Raw genomic sequence first — 18,216 nt, forward strand, 5'->3', positions numbered from 1 at the left:
GCCTAAAGACCGAGGAGGAGATGTACATTGGTGCAGGTGACAGCAGAACAGACTGAGTATATGGTTGGTGTGGCCACAATACTGCTGACGCCTGCCCCTTTGGGGTAAGGTGTAACCTCATAGTTGAGGCTAGAAGGGACCGTTCTGATTCTGTAGTCTCCCCTCCTGTATCACAGAAGCCAGAGAACCTTGGCCAGGAACTCCTGCATCCAGCCCATAGCTTGTGGTTGAGCTACAGCAGAGCACATGGAAAGAGACATCTAATTTAAGACAACCCTGGGGACATGTGGAGGAGTTTCACTGCAAGTCCAGTGACTGCAAAGGTGGCTGGTTCACGGGTAGCTGCTCCAGTATTGTGCACTCTGTTTGTGAGCCCTATGGGACAATCCTGGAACTGTATTTTCATCAAGTTAGTGAAGAGGTTGCTGAGTCTGGGATTTTGTGCCGAGGCAGGGATGCCACTGCAGACCCACAGCACAAACTATTGGTGTGAACTCGTGTCCTCTCCTCTTGCTACTACTCCATTTTACGGGCACCCAGCCTGGGGAAATTGGCTGCAATAACTGTTGCTGAGTAGCTCTCAGTGCGGGCATTCTTCTTCCAGAACACAAGTGCCTTTTTCTGATTTACCTTAATCCCCTTTGGTCTTAGTCTAGAGATGAGAAAGCTGAGGGGCGACATAATAGTTTTCAAATATAGAAAGGTTCTTAGAAAGAGGACAGTGATCAGTGGCTCACCATGGCTACCAAGGGTAGACCAGAAGGAATCAGCTTAGTTTATAGCAAAAGAGATTTGGTTGGATTTTTAGGAAAAACTTTCTAACTCTCAGGGTAGTTCAGTGCTGGACTTAGGGAGGTTGTGGAATCCTGTAGCAGTGCAGACTCACCCCTGCGGTGCCTCCTGCTGGTCGTCTCCGGGAATTAGCTCACCAGCCCTCTGGAGCGCCCTCTGCAGGCCAGTGATCCGCCTTATCTCACTCTGGCCCCGTGTCCCTCCCAGGACCCGGTGCCCCTTCACTAGGTTTCTGCCCCCCTTGCAGAACTCCTCAGTCTCAGGATCTCCCCCTCCCAGAGGAACCCCCACCCACTATCCCCACCTCACCTCAGTATCCGGCTACTGCCAGTCATTGTCTAGCCCCCATGCCCAGCAGATTGCAGTATCAGCCTACTCATCACTGGCAAGGGGGGGTTGAACCTGCTGCCTTTGCCTACCCCGGGCTGCCCCCTGCAACCTCCAGTACCCATTGGCCTTCTGCTAGGTCGCAGCCTGGGGCTTTCCAGGCTGGACCTCCCAGCCCTGCTCCCAGGGCCGGCTCTGGCATTTTTGCCGCCCCAGGCAAAAAAGCCTCTCGCCGCCCCTGGCCCCCCGGTGGGGAGCCCGGCAGGGGAGGGGGCCGAGCTCGGCCGCAGCCCCGCTCTCCCCGGCCGGCCGGAGCGCTGCGGGGAGGGTGGCGAGCCCACCATGGCTCTGCTCTCCCTAGCCGGCCGGAGCACCGGGGGTAGGGCGGCCCGCTCTCCCTGGCTGGCCGGAGCGCCGGGGGAGGGTGGTGAGCCCGCCGCGGCCTCGCTCTCCCCGGCCGGCGGGAGTGCCGCCCCCATCCAGGTGCCGCTCCAAGCACGTGCTTGGTCGGCTGGTGCTTGGAGCCAGCTCTGCCTGCTCCACTCAGGTACCCTGTCTCTAGCTCCCTGCAGCCAGGCACGTCTCCCTCTACAGCTAGAGTCAGCTTGCGCTTCTGGCCCACAGCCTCTTATAGGGGCTAGCTGGGCCTGATTGGGGCATGGCCCCAGCTGTTACTGCCTTCCCCAATCAGCCCTGGCTTTCCTTCCCAGCCTCAGCCCTCTCCCAGGGCTGGCTTTAACCCTTTCTGGGCTGGAGCAGGTGACCACCCCGCTACAAATCCCCATCACTGGAGGTTTTTAAGAACAGGTTGGACAAACCCCTTTCAGGGCTGGTCTAGGTTTACTTGGCCCTGAGGGATGGGCTAGATGACCTTCCCACTCCCCATTTTTTTGAGTCTATAAGTGTGTCCCCACGGGGACCTATTCCGCAATAGCTATAGCACTGTAAATCCACAGCCTGCCTTATTCTGGAGTAACTTTCCCATAAAACAGTCACCATCACACTGTGATTTTCCAACACCCCTCTGCCAGCAATGAGCCTGAAGCCCAGGGGAGCTCTCACCCTGGTTAGCTGTATGTGCATCGACCAGTCTGAGGCTGTGGAAATGGTGGGCATTGGAATGAGTTATAGCAGGGAAAGAAACTGCCTTCTGCTTTGCTTGACAATCTGAGTGCTGCTTTATTTGTGTCCTGGCCCCCGCAAGTGCTTTGCACTGCGAGCTCTGCTGCGGCTATTCCAAGCAGGGCCGGTGCAACCATTTAGGCGACCTAGGCGGTCGCCTAGGGACCGGGCGCTAGGATTTGGGGGGTGCCATTTTCTTCGGCAGCGACCACGGTGGCCGGATCTTCGGCCGCCCTGGTCACCATCAGCATTTAGGCGGAGGGAGCTGGGGCAGTGGAGCGCGGGGAGGGCCGCCTGCAGCAACGGGGGAGGGGGCGCGGCACGCAGGGAAACTCCCCCCCCCCAGTTTACCCCTGCTGCCCTCCTCCCCGAGCACGCCGTGGCTGCTTCACATCTCCCGCCTCCCAGGCTTACGGCGCCTAAGCTGATTGGCGCCGCAAGCCTGGGAGGCGGGAGAAGTGAAGCAGCGACGGTGTGCTCAGGGAGGAGGTGGGGCAGGGGTGAGCTGGGGCGGGGGGGTGCCTCGGGGGGGGGATCTGCTGCGGGAGGGGGGTGCCTCAGGGCAGGGGCTCGGGGATGGGGGGGGGCGCAAGGTGGAAGTTTTGCCTAGGGCGTGAAACATCCTTCCACCAGCCCTGATTCAAAGTGGTTCACCAACTCCTGAGAGCCGGGCATCAGACTGGCTACGCCATGAATGGGAGGTGTTCTTACAAGCAGGGTAATGCCATGCTGAGCCCCTGGGTGGATCATCAGCCGGATGGATTGAACCTGGAACTTCTGAGTCTCCAAGCATCAGTTTCCGCTGCTTGCGGTAAAAGGCCCGGCTCTGTCAGCCAAGCACGTAACAGGATCATTGAGATCTGTAAGTGGCCCAGCCAGCATTGGAGGGGGACAGAGCATCACACTGATAGGGGTGGGTTACACTGACATGTATTGCTCCCTGTGATGACAATACTAAATGACATGTCCTGTTGCCAGTGACCAAAAAGCACCACGAACAAGGTCAAAGCCAGCCTGACAGCAGGTGCCAGGACGCTCATTCTCTAGTAACAGCAATTATTCCTGATCGATGTAGGGCTGCCCTACTGGCATATGCCGTTCTAGCTCCTGTTCCGATACACAGCACAGGCTTCTCCTTAGGTAGAAAGAGGCTTATGAATCCGCCTTGAAAAACCGTGGATTCCAATAACGGGGGAGCAGTGAGAGGAACTCCCCAGCTGGAACTACTTCTAGGACTCCTGCAGACCCATAAAGTCCTTTGTGAATTTTGGGAAAGCACAGACACCAGGAGGCTTGGCCATCCTTGCTTGAGACCTGGGTTTGACGTGAGGGACGATTCAACCTGGCAGATGCAAGCGATGGTAGCGCACCAGAGAAGGAAGCTGTAATGTCGCAAGAGACCGAGGGCAGAGAGACCACAGCCAATTAGATGTGAGTTTGCAACGTGATATGGCAGCAAAAGAGACTTGTGTTTTTAGGCAACACACGTGCAGAAGGATCACATCATGGAGCGAGGGGTTAGGGGGTGCTAGAGTTCCCATGGTTCTGAGGAGGCCAAGCCTACAATCCTGCAATCTGTTCAGAGCACCACCGCACCAGGAAGAGAAAGATCAAGTGGAAGGAGTTCAGAAAGCAGTGACCAAAATCATTAGCGCCACAATTTCCGGGAGGGCTCAGCTCCCAAAGGTAGTGGACAGATTTTCAAAGAGCTGGGTACATAGAATCATAGAAACATAGGGCAGGAAGGGCCCTCAAGAGATCGTCTAGTCCAGCCCCCTGTGCTGAGGCAGGATCATGTAAACCTAGACCACCCCTGCCAGGTGTTTGTCCAGCCTGTTCTTAAAAGCCTCCAGTGTCACGGGTTCTACAACCTCCCTTGGAAACCTGTTCTACCTCCTAACTATCCTTAGAGTTAGTTTTCCCTAATCTCTAACCTAAATCTCCCTGGCTGCAGATTAAGCCCATTACTTCTTGTCCCACCTCCAGTGGATATGTTGGGTGCTGAGTGTGTGGAAATCTGTCTGGGCGATCTTTGGCTCCAAGAGAACAAGTGGATTGAGTTGGGAAGAGAATTAAAATTAGTAAGTGTGAGTGGCTTGGCTGAGGGGTACCTTCCCATCTTCACCGTGCAGAGAGTGGGTGAGCTGGGCGTGAATGCAAGGAGAATTAGAATAATTGTGTATATCTGAAGGGGGAACCATCAAGAGAAGTTGGTTAGGGTGGCACATGGGTTTGGCTAAGAATAGGGGGGTGACATTAAGAAAGGGAATTGTATGTCGAATATAAGGAAAATCTTCCTTGCAGTGAGCTGTAGCTGGCTGGGAACACCCCGTGGTTACGGCTGGAAGCCTAGACACTGAGGGTATTGAGATGTAGGCTGGACAGAGTTCCAGATACCATGCAAATACAATTGGGAGCAATTCTGCTCAGCCAATTGAATAAACTACTGAATGGCTCTTTCACTGCTTATTTTTAGTACATGGGTAAAATTTTCGAGAGTGCCTAAGGGCCAGGTTTGTGAAGATATTTGAAATCAGATGGAGTTAGGCACCTAAATAGTTTTTAAAATCTGGCCTTAAGCATCTAAATCTCATTTCCAAAAGTGACTTGGGCATTTAGGAGCCTTAATTTCCCTGGAAATCAATGGGACTTAAGATCCTATGTTAATTATGTGCTTTTGAAAAATGTACCTGATACCATTATTAGAATCTCACACCATTCTTACTGGCGTGTGAGCGAAGGCGGGGGGAAGCTGATTTCCCATGCTGTTTGAAAAGAGGAAAGGGATGAAAACTGGAGGAATTGGATCCCTCCAGAAATCGCACAGAGCTGTATTTCTCCTGCAGTGCAGAGCAAAACCTGCAAGAAAGAAAGAACGCTGCTCTGATGAATCCAATTGTAATCCAGGCTGGTATCTAGTTATAGCTCCTGGAGCTTTAGTTCGTGTGTCTGAAAATACAGGCTGTACTTCTAAGGAAGATCTCCATTTTCCAGAGCTGGGGGGCTCTTTTACAACCTGCTCACTCTATCAGTGGGCCCTCCCCCAGAGCAATTTCAGTCTCTTCTCTTGCTGCCCACTGCTGCAGAATGATATTTTTAGCAACCGAGGGTGCCCAGAGGGCACCTTTATTCCCAGGAAATAGGTAAAATCCATTGAAAACTCCATTGTCACCGAGGACAAAGAATAAAAGATCAGGAGATAGATCAAAGTCCAGAATCTGGTTAAGCTGCAGCCAGAAACTTTTGACTCCCTCAAGGTCACATTTTTAAATGCTCCGATTTGAGTTTTCAGGAGCCGAGCGATTCTCAGACCCTGGCCCTCAGTGTTTCAAAGCCACGGATGGGCCATTCAGGCATCTGCCTCCACAATCCTTTTTCTGAGGAAAAACTTCTTTCTATCTCTAGTGCCCTAGATTTTTAGTCTTCAGGGTGGATAGCGATTTGTGAGCATCTGACCACCCAGGTGCCAAGGGTCAGATGCTCCCCAGGTGCAATTTGATGTCAGGGAGACCCAGATATGATTTGTATTGCAGTAATGTCCAGGAGCCGCAGTCCTGGACCGGGCCACCCCTAGGCTGGATGCTGCTCAAACAGAACAAAAAGACATTCCCTGTCCCAACGCGCTGACAATGTACATAATATACTGACCAACAGTGCAACCCCTGAGGTTTGGGTTCATCCTCAAAGGCTCCGTACCAATGTAATTTCTGCAAATCTGGGAACAAACAAGTATGTCAAGCTACCTAGATTGTGAGGGCTCAGTGGGAACTGGGATAATCCACTGTCCCCCGCTAGCCACTGCTGTCAGTTTGCTGTGTATGTGTTCTCTCCGTGTGCTGGCTCAGCTCTCAGCAGATCTTGAGGGAACTGCCCAGAAAGACCAGACTCGGTTCGGTGGCAAAGGCACCAGCCAGGGCGAGGTTTATCACCCTCAGCACACAGTACTAACATCCCATAGACTCTACAGGGCCAGTCGCACAAGTGTGCGGTGGCAAGGACCAGTGTAGTTAGCAGCGGGACTTTCTGCTGCCCCTAGACTGGACAAAGGTGCCCCTCCTAGGATTTCTCTTTTAGACATTGATACATATTACACTCCTGACATGGGTAGTTACCAACCCCTTGTACCTGCAGTAGGGTGGTCAGACAGCAAGTGTGAAAAATCAGGACAGGGGGTGGAGGGTAATAAGAGACTATATAAGAAAAAGACCCCAAAATCGGGACTGTCCCTATAAAATCAGGACATCTGGTCACCCTAACCTGTTGCTTCAAACAAAACATCCCTGTTCATCCTGGCCTCCTGTCTTTGTCTTTGCTCAGGGTCGCTGTGTCCTTTTACCATCTCCGGGGATTGTGTTTATGCCATATCTCTGTATTGGTGCGGACCTGTACTAGCCTTCTGGAATGTGTTTACATGAATACCCCGTGCCTAGTACTTCTTGGGAGTGCCTGTGTTTTAGCAACACCAGCTGTGCTTTTGCAAAGTTCATGTACCAGACAGGGAACTTGCAAACAAGCGCCTGCTTTCTGACAGGGCCTGACGTCTGCTCAGAGCATGGCTTTTGCTAACTTTGGTTCAGGCCTCAGGTTTGCACCCAGCCCAGTGCTCCAGGCTCTCTCTCTCTCTCTCTCTCTCTCTATTACAGCCACATCCTTGTCTCCTGAGGTATGTCAACACTGCAGTGTAAACCAAGGGTTCAAACTCAGGCTCAAGCTTATCCCCTCTTCTGTTCACACACAAATCACGCTAACCCAGGGCTCAGACCAGGTTTCAAGACCCCACCACTTTGGGGGGTCCAAGCCTGAGTCAAGCTGGACCCAGGGTTCAAGCCCTGTTGCTTTGCAGTGTAGACACAATCCCACTGGACTTGTGCTCCAGGAGTCAGACAAAAGTATCCCACAATCCCCCAGGCTCGCTTTCTTTGTCCTCTGAACCAGGGCCGGCTCTAGGCACCAGCAAAACAAGCTGGTGCTTGGGGCGGCACATTTTTAGGGGCGGCATTCTGGCGCGGGCCATGCTGCCCCTAAAAATGTGCCCCGGCTGCCCTAACTCACCTCCGCTGCTGCCGCTCCAGCGCCGCTGCTCGCCCTCCCTCCCAGGCTCTCAAACCTGGAGGGAAACAGCTGATTCGCGTGCCGCGGCCGCTCGGGATCTCCCCCTCCCTCCCGGGTTTGAGAGCCTGGGAGGGAGGGGGAGACCCTGAGTGGCCGCGGCGCATGCGCTGCTTCTCCCTCTCTCTCCCTCCCTCCCTCTTAGGCTTGAGAGCCTGGGGGGAGGAGGCAGGGCTGGGATTTGGGGAAGGGGCAGAGTTGAGGCGGGGCCGGGGGTGGAGTAAGAAAAAAACGGGTGTGGGGGGGGCGGCCAAAATTGTTTTCGCTTGGGGCGGCAAAAATCCTAGAGCCGGCCCTGCTCTGAACAGTCATGTTTTCCCACACTGCACCACGAACAAAGGGCCAGAGCAGCCACATTTTGGGAGGGAGCTAGGAAATCTGGGATATGGGTGGTTGGACTCAGACCCACGTAATGCAGTGTAGACACTGGAGCCCCATGTTGGGACCCAGGGTTCAATGATTTTCAACCTGGTGTTACAAATGAGTGTAGATGCTCTGCTAACTCGAGTTCTACTAACCCTGGGCTTACACTGCAGTGTAGACAGATCCTCTGAGCTTTCTCATGTTAGGCATCCTCTGAGCTCACCACTGTGCTTGCTGGGTGGCATCAGGGAAAAGAAGCTGATTGTATCCCAGGTCAGGAAGCAGGGACAGGACTTGAGCATGAGAGGAGACTCCACAGCAGAGTTGAGTGAATAATGCATTTTTCAGTACAGGAACTGTTTTGATTCGAACTGAAACTTTGTTGTTGTTATTTTTCATCGACTCAAAGAGATTTTGTTTCAAATTGACCCGAACATTTTGGGTCGATTAGCAACAAATATTTTTCAGGTTTTCAATTTGTTCGGAATTGACCAAACCATTTGGTTGGCTCAAAACAATTTTTTGGTCAAGATTTTCATTAAGATTCAGTCATTTTCAGGTGTGTTTCACCCTGTTTTTGTATTTGGTTTTTGAAAACAAAATAGCTGAAACAAAACATTTAAACGTAAAAAAAAAAACTGATTTTTTTCAGCCAAAACTATATGCCGAATTCCATGTGAATTCACAAGTAATTTTGGAGCCCTGAAAAATGCATTTTTCTGGAGAAAAATCTGTTCACCCAAATAATGCCTCCAACTCTACTCCTGAGAGTTCAGGAGAAAGCTGATTTAGACAGTGTTTGCTCTGAATCAGCATTCAAAGCCCTTTGAAGAGGACAGGTGTCTTGGGGCGCCAGGTTTGTCTACATGGGTATAGTATTGCCAGTAAATTTCCCCATGTAAACAAGCCCTAAGTGTGGCTAGCGCGATCCGTTCAGGCATTCTGTAGCTCAGTCTTCATTAAGCCAGAGATCAAAGCTAGCTCTGCTCAGCAGGGGGCTTCCCTTGGCAGGGCAGGCGGAAGTCCGGATTACACGGCACATTCTGCTCTCGAAGGGCGCACAGCTGCCGCTCCCCCGCCATGGGACGTTTGTTGACAGTCACATACACAATCAGGTCACTTCAATAAGCCACGGATCCACCAAGCCAGTCAGAAAGGGATTAACCTGGGCTCTAATCATTGAGTCTGCTGCTGTATCCCTGTTGCAAGTGCCTGGATTTCCCACGGCATCAGCAACCCTCCCTGTGATGGAAGCAGGGCATGGTGGGGGGGTCCATAAACCAGTAGGGCAGGTAACAGGGCACTTCATCCCAGCAATAAGAAGTGGGTAGGGCACTGAATCTTGCTCATTCCCCAGAGGGGTATAAAGGGGCTTCCTGGCATTTTCAGGAGTGTCAATTCCTGGATTTTTAGGACTAAAATTCGAAGAGGAGGCACATGAGCCGTGCGAGTGAATCGTGCAGTGGGGCACACCGATTACACATTGGTGCACGACTGTCGTGGTTCTAGGGCCCCGTCCATGAGGCGCTCACGGTGGCTGCAGCATGTGTGAAGCATCAACAAGGGTTTCAAGATGACAGCGTGACGCAGACGGTGTGCTCAGACGAGAGAGAGCAGACGGGGTTGTGGAAACAAGGCAATTTGCCCCCTTGACCTGAGCCGCGTACCCATTGACAGAGCGGCTCAGAGCAGTGACTCACCGTACTCAGGCTCCTCTTGCTGACAGTGGCTGATCACACCAGCTGCAGAGGGCAGTGCGAGAAACTCTGCCATAGCAATTATGGATAACGTCCACATAGGGTCATCCTCCTCCTGAGGCCCGCTAGCAGGGGGTTACGCCCTTCTGCACATTCAAGGGCATGTGAGTCGTTAACAATCTCTCTTTGCAGGGTGCTCTGCTCTCCTTTCCCCTCGAGTTGGGCGGTGGGGGAAGATTTGATTGGAAAGATTTTCATTGTTTATTGTGACAAGTGAAGATGCCACCTGATGTGCTGAGATACCACTGAGCCCACCTGCTCTGCCAGCTTGGGCACCCTTTACCCATCTTGCAGAGCCAGGCTATTAAGCCTCCTCCAGCACACACCGAGGCAGGGCCACACCCAACTCCAGAACGACACAGACACTGAGATCAGCTCCTGTAAGACTCAGCTTAAGGGACTTGCCCCAGCACTCAGGCGTCCACCTCCCTTGGAGTGCAGACCCAATGGTCCTGCTTTGAGCAGGGGGTTGGACTAGATGACCTCCTGAGGTCCCTTCCAACCCTGATATTCTATGGTTCTATGATTATGAAATCCGCCTCCTCCATCAATGTGGAGGAAGGTGTGCACTGCCTCTTACACCTCTCCCCATTATGAATTGTACAAACGAGGTTATATTGTAAACAAGAAATAAGTTTATTAACTACAAAAGGTGAATTTTAAGTGGCTAAAGAGATAGCAAACAGAACAAAGCAGATTACTAAGCAAATAAAACAAAACACACATACTAAGCTTGTTTCACTAAAGAAATTCTCGCCCTAGATATTGTTACAGGCAGATTAGAGAAAGTCTTGAAAGGCAGCCTGCACTGGTCTGCACCTTGAGATCTCAGGTATTATTACTCACAAGATAGACCCCCTTCCAGCTTGGGCTCAACCCTTCTCCCCCCAGTTCAGTTCTTGCTTCCAGGTCTTTTTGGGTGGGGAGGCAGAGGAGAACCACTCTCCTGCCTTATATAGCTCTTGTGTAAGGCGGGAACCCTTTGTCTTCCAGTGGAAAAACACTGGCATTCCAAAAGGGGAGGAGGGGTGTCCAGGGGTGACTCAGACCCGTATCTCTGCAGGGCTGTGGCAGCCATTACTCGTAGGCTGTCTCCAGCGTCCGCAGGAAGACTAAGCTCTTTTACAGACCATTGTCTCTGCAAATGGGCCATTAGCACTGTCTGGCTTTCTCATTGTTGTACCTGAAGGGCTGCTTGGGAGTAACCCATTTGAAATACAGATACAGATACATGGTCAATATTCCTAACTTCAGATACAGAAATGATACAGGCATACAAATTGGATAATCACATTCAGTAAATTTAGTAAGGCATTTGATACGGTCTCACATGATATTCTTATCGATAAACTAGGCAAATACAATTTAGATGGGGCTACTATAAGGTGGGTGCATAACTGGCTGGATAACCGTACTCAGAGAGTTGTTATTAATGGTTCCCAATCCTGCTGGAAAGGCATAACGAGTGGGGTACCGCAGGGGTCTGTTTTGGGACCGGCTCTGTTCAATATCTTCATCAACGACTTAGATATTGGCATAGAAAGTACGCTTATTAAGTTTGCGGATGATACCAAACTGGGAGGGATTGCAACTGCTTTGGAGGACAGGGTCATAATTCAAAGTGATCTGGACAAATTGGAGAAATGGTCTGAGGTAAACAGGATGAAGTTTAACAAAGACAAATGCAAAATGCTCCACTTAGGAAGAAAAAATCAGTTTCACACATACAGAATGGGAAGAGACTGTCTAGGAAGGAGTACGGCAGAAAGGGATCTAGGGGTTATAGTGGACCACAAGCTAAATATGAGTCAACAGTGTGATGCTGTTGCAAAAAAAGCAAACATGATTCTGGGATGTATTAACAGGTGTGTTGTGAGCAAGACACGAGAAGTCATTCTTCCGCTCTACTCTGCTCTGGTTAGGCCTCAGCTGGAGTATTGTGTCCAGTTCTGGGCATCGCATTTTTAAAAAGATGTGGAGAAATTGGAAAGGGTCCAGAGAAGAGCAACAAGAATGATTAAAGGTTTTGAGAACATGACCTATGAAGGAAGGCTGAAAGAACTGGGTTTGTTTAGTTTGGAAAAGAGAAGACTGAGAGGGGACATGATAGCAGTTTTCAGGTATCTAAAAGGGTGTCATAAGGAGGAGGGAGAAAACTTGTTCACCTTAGCCTCTAAGGATAGAACAAGAAGCAATGGGTTTAAACTGCAGCAAGGGAGGTCTAGGTTGGACATTAGGAAAAAGTTCCTAACTGTCAGGGTGGTTAAACACTGGAATAAATTGCCTAGGGAGGTTGTGGAATCTCCATCTCTGGAGATATTTAAGAGTAGGTTAGATAAATGTCTATCAGGGATGGTCTAGACAGTATTTGGTCCTGCCATGCGGGCAGGGGACTGGACTCGATGACCTCTCGAGGTCCCTTCCAGTCCTAGAATCTATGAATCTATGAATCAGAACCTTTCCAATGCTATTTACATGAGCCATCTTGCATAAAGTACATCTCAGTTTTGTCATATCCATCTCATAAACATATTTCCATAAAGAACACAGGAGTGTAACATCAAGTTGTGTCTGAAATTTCTGCCGGTTTCTAAACAACCCCCCCCCTAAATCCAGGCGAACAGAGAGAGCTATGCAGAAAGAAAGCTGTTCTCAGCATTGCAGCAGGATGGGAATCTGACCTCAGCAGCCCCGTTCTAAGAGAAACACCTCGCCCTTGGCTAAGCCACTCACACACACATATTCAGCTGAAAATGGATGTATGCTGGGAGAGAGCCCGAAATGCCGTCATCTCTCCCAGTCCACACTCCCAGCTCTGCCTGCGTACGTCACAAGGAGCTCACACGTCGTGAGTGAGGAGAGAAGAGGCTTTTCCCTGATCAGACAGACTCTAGGCCCGCCCAGGTTCTGGGTGATGTGAGTGCTCCCCACATGTCGCTGGGGGTGTGTGTGTGACGGGAATGGATAGCCCCCCCTTTCCCCACCTATGACAGCCAGGAAGGAGTTAATAGACAGACCAGTTACCCACCAGCTGTGACTCTGGGCAAATTAGCAGCAGCTGGCATAAAGGGCTGCAGCTTAGACAGAGATGTGAGGCTGCCAGAGAGGCTAAGCATGGCCTCGAGGAGGCGAGGAGACAGAAGTCTAGTGTGGGAGTAGTGGAGACGCGACAAACAGGAAGGGTAGGAGCAGCCCAGAGAAGGGATGAGGTCCTTAGCTGCCCAACACAGAGTCCCTGGTCTTGGACCCAGGGGAGAGGGCAGACCTGGGTTCCCCGGCATGACGGGAAACACAAGCCTCAGGCCTAAGAGAGGCAGAGACTGGCAAGTCTGAGAGGGGGTCCAACGGCCTGACCTAAAGACCATTAGACTTCGGGCTTTTCTATTTCCCCAGAAAAGACGGAACTGAAAGGTGACCCACTGGGACGGGAGGAAGCGTCTGACAGCTGGGAGTGGTAGACCAGACGAACCCCTGCAATGCCACAGACTGGCATGAGGAGGCGCTCTGGCCATGAGGACTAACTGAAACTCCCATCTGTGAGGGATTAAGGCCCATTGAATTCAGTGGGAGCTGGCTCAGGCCCTTAAAGAGGAGTTGGAGGGGGAGAGTGTTCCTGTTTTTAGTTTCAGCCCCACAGAGGCCTCCAAAAGGGAGTTTGCAAAGACAGGATGTCCCTGAGGTGTGTTTGGAAACAGCTGCTAAGCTAAGCCCTGGTCTCGATTTCAAAGTACGAGAAGCTGACCCTGCTCGGTAGCGAGGAGGAGCCGAGAGCTAGAGGTGGAATGGAGATTTCCTCAGGAGCACAGGGTCCAGGGTCACCTGTCTGGCAGAGTTCAGAGATGCGAGGAGGATCGGACGTCATTGAATCAATATGCTCCTGATGGTGCTGTTTGCAGCGAGAGTCACGTTCTCTGCTTTGACCTGTGAATCCAAATCAGTCTGTCCCAGGGAACAAGCCCTCAGTGCCAGGCTGGTGCATGATCCGCGAGGACCAAGGGATCATGAAAATTCATTTTTCTGTGCTCATGAAAATGCACCACAAGGTTCGGAGGACGCTGTAAGACGCCTCAGACCTGCGCGGTCACTCTGGGCCGTGTTTTCCAAAGCGCTCAGCAGGTTGGGTGCAGAGCTCACGTGAAAATCCAGCCCTGCACTAAGCAACCGACAGTTGTGAAGCCCTTGTGCTCCTATAAGGAAATGAAGCCACAGACCTCGCAGCCACCGTGTGTGTGACGATTGTTGGGAGGGGATGTAATGGGCCTTGCAGGGACAAAAGGACAGTGAGGGGGTCACTGTAATTTTGTGTGTGGGAGACGTCGGCTCTAACTCCGGTTTGTGGAGTTAGAGTAAAACCAGCTGGAAGCTCCTTGGAATTTGGGGAGAGATTGTTCAGGTTCCCACAAGTCTTGTTGTCAAAGTTACTGGGGGGGAAAAGGGAAAGTGATGCAAGAAAACAGGAGGAGGCAGGGAAAGCCAAAAGCACAAACTCCAAGCTGCCAAGCCCCTGTTCAAGGGCCTGGAGCCTGGGGCCAGCTTGCCCTGGTTGTTAATCAGAGGCAGAAGGAAACAGGTGTTTCCTACAGAGAGCAGGGCCCTCCTTTGGGAGGGGGAACAGGAGGCAGGAGCAGTCAGGTGGCCCCTGGGAAAGGCTGCCAGAGCCCCTTAGGAGGGGTGGCAGGGGGAACCTGCTGGGGAAAAGGGCCTTCAGAGCTACAGCTGTGGGCTTGGCTAAAAGAGCAGGGAACAGGAAGGGCTCGGCAGAGCCCAGGAGTTGGTGTGAAGGACGTGTAGAAGAGGTGCTTAGGAAGGGGGGTGACCTTCACGTTGTTGTCGTGTTTGGGAAGGGCTTGGTACCTAGGGTTACCATACGTCTGGATTTTCCCGGACATGTCCGGCTTTTTGGGCTCCAAATCCCCGTCCGGGGGGAAATCCCAAAAAGCCGGACATGTCCGGGAAAATCGGACATGCGGTGCCAGGCCGGCGGAGCGGTGCTGGGCCGGGGGCTCGGGGGCTCGGCCAGCGGTGCCGGGCCGGGCCGGGGGCTCGGGGGGCCTGGCCGGGGGCTGGGCCGGGCCGGGGGTTCGGGGGCCTGGCCGGCGGTGCCGGGCCGGGGGCTCGGGGGCTCGGCCGGCGGTGCGGGGCCGGGGGCTCGGCCGGCGGTGCCGGGCCGGGGGCTCGGGGGCTCGGCCGGCGGTGCCGGGCCGGGGGCTGGGCCGGCCGGGCCGGGGGCTCGGGGGCCCGGCCGGCGGTGCCGGGCCGGGCCGGGGGCTCAGGGGGCCTGGCCGGGGGCTCGGCCGGCGGGGCCGGGCCGGGCCGGGGGCTCGGGGGACGGGACGGGGGACGGGCTGGGGACCTGCGGTGCCGGGGGCCGGGGGTGGGGCCCCGTGGAGTGTCCTCCTTTCGGAGGCACTAAATATGGTAACCCTATTGGTACCCAGCGTTGAAGGCCGGCTTGCAAGAAACCTCGCTGGCCGTGGAAGAGTGTCTATGATTTTGCAGCTGTTGAACATTGTCTGTCAGGGAGGGAGAACAGAACCAGCCCAAACCTTTTACAAGTTGCTGGAGACTCCCAGGAAAGCAGGGCTGAGTTTGCATCTCACTGATGCATCTCTTACGTAACGCTTGCCACGGTGTTTGCCCACAAGGGATGCCACGGGCAGCCCACCACTGTGCTTGCGTGACCTCCGTCCTGGGGTACAGACCGTCCAGCTGCACAGCCCTTACGTCTGTCCCATTGACTCCTGACAGAGGAGACCAGGCGCAGTGGGACCAATCACACGAGTAACTGCTCCCCGGCATAAGTAAGAGTGGCCCAGTCAGACCCAGAAAGGGGAGTAATCCCAAAGAAACCCAACGTGAGCCATACTTTGACAATGAGACTGGGTTATAAATAGCTCATGAGGCATACTGTGAGATGATAATACCTCGCCACAGCACTTCCCCACTTTACAGATGGGGAAACTGAGGCACAGAGCTGGGAACTAACTTGCCCAAGGGCACCCTGCAGGTCAGTGGCAGAGCTAGGACATTTCTGACAGCATTAGCCTGCTTTTGTTACGTTATTAATAATTCACAATATTTTCTGCACCTAAGGAAATCTAGGTGGAAATGCAATTTAAAATATGCTGCACTGAACTGGCATATCTCATTAATTTTAATGTTGAAATCAGTCTGTTTTAATAGGTATTAAACAGCAGCCCTCAGAACACTGATCTGCAGAGATATTGGATCATTCATGCCGGCAGAGGCTGATGCTTTCTCTGTTGAACTGTTCAGTGTTTTGAAGTCCGATGTAGCTTTAGCTAACATGCTATCCTGAAATCATTGACTACATTAGTCAATGCCTGAACTCCCAGGCAAGGTCCACTTCCAGAGAGTTCATTCTGCACCAGAGCAGAGAGGAATTTTTTCATTGACTAGTAAATTAACTGGAAAATGCATTTTTCAGAGCACAGAAACTATTTGTGAATTGGGGTTGAATCTGGCAAAGAGTTTGAGCAAAACAAATAGATATAAAGTCGAAATGTTTTGTTTCAGTTTTTCATTTAGAACCATTTTGTTTTTGCCACTTCAAACATTTTGATTTTTTGTTTCAAAACAGCCTTTCATTTCAAAATTTCATTATTTTTTTTTAAAAGCACACACACACGCACACACACAAAGGTGAAAAAACACCTGGAAAAATGCCCCCAAAAATACAAAAATGGGGAAAAAATGTTTTGGGTTAAACAAAATGTTTTGTTTGAGTTGAAATGAAAATTTTCCTCCAGATCTGGGTAAAATAAATAAATCAGTTTTGGTTTTATTTTCAGTGTGTGTTGTTTGGCCCCTGAACTGAGAAATCAATTATTCTCTCAGCTCTGTTCTGCGCTACTGACATCTGCTAACCCTAAGGGGCAGTAAACTTGTATGCACAAGTGGTTAAAAGTAATCAGCCTGTATATACACATACAAAGCAGAGGGATTGGATCCCTGGTCTGTTCTGGGCTACATAGGTTTTTATGCCGCAGTCATCCCCGCAGTATCTGAGCGCCTTTCTGAGTTTAGGTGCAAAGCACAACTCACCCATAACTCTGCAGCCACAAGCAGCGCTTTCCCAGTAACTTTATACTTTATTTTGATACACTCTTCTAAGTGGCATAATAATTTGGCCTGAGCATCCATGAAAGAAGTTTTCAGGGCTGTTTGTTTGAAGGAAGACGGGAAAAGGAGCTGTTGGCAGCTGTTCATGCAGGGCCGTATCCTGGTCCTGAATCCCATTAGGACTGGGTGTGGGCCCGTAGCCCAATGGGAGAAAGCAAAGCCAACAGCAGGCCACCGAGGCCTTTGGCACAATCTGTGCTGTGGGATCGCCCCACAGGACAGTGCAACGTGGGTGTAAAGTGCTCCACATCCACATTTCCCACTCATGTGGGGCAGCCACTCTGAACAGGTGCACATGGCACACCAGGTGAAAGAAAGGGGGCTAGCCCAGGGGAGCTAGCCTGGGCTATGGAGATGTGGGTTCAAGACCCTGTTCTGCCACTGACTCTCTGTGTGACCTTGGGCAAGTCACTTAGCCTTTCTGGGCCTGGATCTCCAGGGATGTTGTGAGGGTAAATACATCATGTGGAGGTGCCCAGATCCTGTGGTGATAAGTACCAAGTATAGTGAGCAGGAGAGAATCAGGCCTGTGGTGTTTTCCAAGAGCCCTTCCTTGCTGGACCAAATTGACCCTTTGAAATCAGTTGGCAGAATGAAACACTCCTGGGAGTGGGGAAGGAACCAGCCACTGTCTCCTCTGAGCAGCCCTTGGTGACTGGGGAAAGGCAGGTGATGCCAGAAACCATAGATCAATCTGTGACTTCAGTTCAAGTGAAGTGCTGTTAACCCCACTGCCCAGCGAGTTTAAATGAGCCTGGACACATGTCTAGAGCCCTTTCCATCAGCTTTGTGCCATGCATCCATGAATCAGTCCTGCAGCCAAGGCAGCTGGCCAAGAGAGCAGGATCCCCAGGGGCTTTTCCATCTCCTCCTCTGATGATGTGTAGCTTTAAAAGTCTTAGCACAGCTCACTTGTATAACAAGGGTGAGGTGAAACCACCACCTGCCTGAGCATGTGAGGAAGGAACCCCTTGCAGCCGCTCTTGTCACACTTGACATTAGAGACAATGGGAACTCGAGAAGCATCTTGTTTCTTTCAAAAGCGGTTTAACACCTTGTACGGGTCCCCTGCAGCATCAGGGCTCGCCCGGACTAGTGTCAGACAGGGACAGAATCAGTTAAAAGCTGAATGCAGTCGCTTAATTATTAAAGGCGCGAAATATGGTAGAACAAAGGCGGTTTCATGTGGCTGTTAATAACCAGGAGGGACCGACAATGACCCAGGTCATAGAGAGCTGGGAGGGTTCGCAGCTGGGACTGGCCGAAGAGCCACAGTTTTGTTTTGCGACCAATTTTGAAATTCGTTTTGTCCCTTGTCAGAATGCAGAGAGAGACCCCTCCTGCTTGAATATCCACTAGCCCAGTGGGATGGGGGAGACCCGGGTTCGAGTCCCTATTCCACATAACTGAAGCAGACAGTGTAGAGACTGGGATAGTCCACTGGGTTATTCTGGACATTCAGACTTCCTTTTTCCAACAAAATTTCCATCAAAGCCAACACGTTCCCGTGAAACAGTTTGGTTTTGATGAAATAGGATTTCCCAACAGGGAAGAAGTTTTGTTGGAAAATTTTCAACTAGCTCTGTTAGCATCTCCTGTAGAA

At 51.6% G+C, this 18,216-nt stretch overlaps 1 protein-coding gene across 3 annotated transcripts in view; it reads left to right on the forward strand.

The window, feature by feature from the left end:
- LOC101939990 (adenosine receptor A1) overlaps positions 1-18,216 on the forward strand; it is a 76,436-nt gene that overhangs the window by 21,291 nt on the left and 36,929 nt on the right. The window lies entirely within an intron of this gene.

Source organism: Chrysemys picta, chromosome 4, assembly GCF_011386835.1.
Source record: "Chrysemys picta bellii isolate R12L10 chromosome 4, ASM1138683v2, whole genome shotgun sequence".
Classification (NCBI taxonomy): domain Eukaryota; kingdom Metazoa; phylum Chordata; order Testudines; family Emydidae; genus Chrysemys; species Chrysemys picta.